Raw genomic sequence first — 3,701 nt, 5'->3', positions numbered from 1 at the left:
GACAAATAAATTCAGTAAGTTAGAGGGATAGAAAATTAATATTCAGAAATTGATTAAATTTTTATACAACAATAACAAACCATCAGAAGGAGAAATTTAAAAAAACAATCCCATTTACAACTGCATCAAAAAGAATAAAATGCTGAGGAATATATTTAACCAAGGAAATAAAAGATCTGTACTTGGAAAATTATAAAACACTGAAGAAAGAAATTGAAAAAGATACAAATAAATGGAAGCATTATACTGTGCTCATGGATAGAAAGAATTAATAGCACTGAGATGCCCATAGTACTCCAAGCAACCTGAAGATTCATTGAAGTCCTTACCAAAATACCAATGGCATTTTTCACAGAACTAGAATAAATAGTCTTAAAATTTATGTGGAACCACAGATCCCAAATACGCAAAGCAAGCTTGAGAGAGAACGAAACTGAAAGTATCACACTACCTGACATTTAACTATACTATAAGGCTACAGTAATCAAAACAGCATGATAAAAACAGATAAAAACAGACACATAGATCAACAGAACAGAATAGAGAGCCCAGAAATAAACGCATGCTCATATGGTCAACTAATATATGACAAAGGAGGCAATGGGGTAAAGACAGACTATTCAATAAATGGTGTTGGGAAAACTGGACAGATATATGCAACAAATGAAACTTCCTTACACCATATACAAGAATAACTCAAAGTGGATTAAAGACTTAAATGTAAGACCTGAAACCATAAAACTTCCAGAAAAAACATAGGCAGTAAGTTTTTTGAAATCTCTTTTTTTTTTTTTTGGATATGTTTCCTTGGACATGGGAAACGAAAAAATAAAACGAGTGTGACCACATCAAACTAAAAAATTTTTGTCCAGAAAAGGAAACTATCAGTAAAACTAAAATCAATCTACTGAATGGGACGAGATATTTGCCAAAGAAAGAAAGACAGAGAGAGAGAGAGAGAGAGAGAGAGAGAGAGAGGAAGGAAGGAAGGAAGGAAGGAAGGAAGGAAGGAAGGAAGGAAGGAAGGAAGGAAGGAAAAGAAAGAAAGGAAGAGAGAAAGAAAGAAAGAAAGAAAGAAAGAAAGAAAGAAAGAAAGAAAGAAAGAAAGAAAGAAAGAAAGAGAAAGAAAAACCCCTCCCCACAAATGGGCAGACAACCTAAATAGACGTTTTTCCAGAGGACATACAGATAACCAATAGACATATGAAAAGATGCTCAAAGTCACTAATCACCAGAGAAATGCAACTTGAAACCCCAACAAGATACCACCTGACACCTGTCAGAATGCGTACCATCTATTAATCAGCAAACATCAAGTGGTGGTGAGAATGTGGAGACAAGGGAAACTTCGTGCACTATTTGGATTGCAAATTGGTGCAGCTGCTATGGAAAACAGTAGGGTGAGTGCTCAAAAAATTAAAATTAAATCTACCATATGACCCAGCAATCCTACTTCTGGGTGTTTATCTGAAGAAATCCAGAACACTAATTTGAAAAACTGTGCGCATCCCTATATTTATTGCAGCATTATTTGCAATGGCCAAAATATGGAAGCAACTCAAGTGCCCATAGATAGATGAGTAGATAAAGATGTGGTACCTATATACAACGAAATACTACTCAGCCATAAAAAAGAATGAAACCTTGCCATATCCGACAACATAGAAGCACCTAGAGGTTAGTATGCTAAGTGAACTAAATCAGAGAAAGACAAATTCCACGATTTCACTTATGTGTGGAATCTAAAGAGCAACAGATATGAACAAACAAAACAGAAACAGGCTGACAGATAAAGAGAAAAACTGAGTGTTGCGAGATGGGAATGGATTTTAATGGTTGAATGAGAAAGGTTGGAGAGATTGAGGAGTGCAAATTGGGAGTCACACAATATTCACAGGGATGTAAAGTACAGTGTACAGAATATGATCAATAATATTGTAATAACTATGAATGGTGTCAGGCGGGTACTTGAAATATTGGGGGACCACTTCATAAATTGTATAAATATCTAGCCGCTATGCTGTACACCTGAAAGTAATATCAAATGATATTGAATATCAACTGTAATTGAAAAAATAATAATAAAATGTAGTTCATAATTTCCTATAGAGGAAGTTTTATTTATTATATTTTTCCCCTCAAGGTATGGAAGTTATAAAATCTATGTCCATCTTCTCACTTTTCTTTTTTTTTTTTAAAGATTTTATTTATTTATTTATCTTTGGAGGGGAAGGAGAGAGGGAGAGAAACATCAATGTATGGTTGCCTTTCATGCGTCCCCTGCTGGGAGTTGGCCTGCAGGGAACTGGCCTGCAACCCAGGCATGTGCCCTGACTGGGAATCGAACCGTGATCCTCTGGTTCGCAGGCCTGTGCTCAATCCACTAAGCTATGTCAGCCAGGGCTCACTTTTCTATTCAGTGAACAAAGGGATGTATCTGAACCATTTTCTCCTTTCTCTTTGGCTGTGGGATGTGCTCTGGGTATAATCAAGTTGAATTTTACCCACTAGAAGGGAAGATACTCTTTGTAGGCCAGAAAAAATACAAACTATAAAGTAAGCAACCAATGAATACATAAATAAGTGGGAACGGCAAATCTCTCTCCCCTCCTCAAATCAATACATAAAAATTTAAAAAATATTTAACAGGGGAGTGTGGCAGGACACACAGCAATCTCCCTCCCAGTTTAGGAGGGCCATCCTGAGTATGGGGCTGGCTCTTAAAGGCACGAGAGGACAATAAGAAAAGATAAAAAATAAATATTTAAAATGTCAGCTTGTTCTCTATTTCAGTGTCTTTGGTTATATTTTGCTTGTTTGTTTGTTTTGTTGTTTAGATTCCTGTTAAAGGTGAGATCATACGGTATTTGTCTTTCACCGCCTGGCTTATTGTGCTTAGCATAATTGCTTTCCAGAGGGAATTTCAGGGGAAAAGAGGAAGGATTTACAGGAACAAGTATAAAGGACACATGGACAAAAACTAGGGGGGTGTGGAAATGGGAGGAGGGAGGTGGGGAGCACTGGGCTGGGATGGGAGTAAAAGACAGAAAACTACACAAACAACAATTCATTTTTTAAAATATTTTAAATATATAGTAACACAATAAAAAATCAGCACAGGACCGAAGCCCCATGGGTCTGTCTGTACGGGGGCAAGTGAGTGAATGCTTAGTGGAAAATGACTGGGGACCCCTGGCTGGTGTAGCTCAATGGATTGAGTGTGGGCCTGCGAACCAGAGTATCGCAGTTTGATTCCCAGTCAGGGCACATGCCTGAGTTGCAGGCCAGTTCCCAGCAGGGGACCCATGAGAGGCAACCATACATTGATATTCTCTCCCTCTCTCCTTTCTCCTTCCCTTCACCACTAAAGATAAATAAATAAAACCTTAAAAAAAGAAAAGAAAATGACTGGGGAATGAAAGCCATCACAGTGGTCTTGTATTTGCCATTCCCTGACACATATAAGCATCTGTCCCTGGAGTCAGACCAAGCTTCTGCAGTTGCCCATGGCTAATGCTCTGCTTCGCTTTGACCACACTTAGGCAGGCTCCTCATTCTCCTACAGGCCCCTGAACTCAGCTTTCCCCCAGGCCTGAGCAAGCACAAAAAAGTGGGATGTGCCCTCCATCAGCCCTCCTGGGAACTTGCTGACCACAGCGGACACCTTTCTGTTAGGTCTCACTGGTATTGCCCCTGCTTGT

The 3,701-nt window shown here is 38.6% G+C and overlaps 1 non-coding gene across 1 annotated transcript; it reads left to right on the top strand.

Moving 5' to 3' along the window:
- Positions 1-2,600: 2,600 nt before the first annotated feature.
- Positions 2,601-2,741, top strand: LOC118987873 (small Cajal body-specific RNA 11). The gene has a single exon (XR_005066673.1).
- The last annotated feature ends 960 nt before the right edge of the window (positions 2,742-3,701 follow it).

Source organism: Sturnira hondurensis, unplaced genomic scaffold (genome assembly GCF_014824575.4).
Source record: "Sturnira hondurensis isolate 20B ecotype Veracruz unplaced genomic scaffold, ASM1482457v3 Scaffold0005329, whole genome shotgun sequence".
NCBI classification, from domain to species: Eukaryota; Metazoa; Chordata; class Mammalia; order Chiroptera; family Phyllostomidae; genus Sturnira; species Sturnira hondurensis.
Note: the sequence above shows the minus strand (reverse complement) of the source record. Positions and strands in the feature narration are given on the sequence as shown.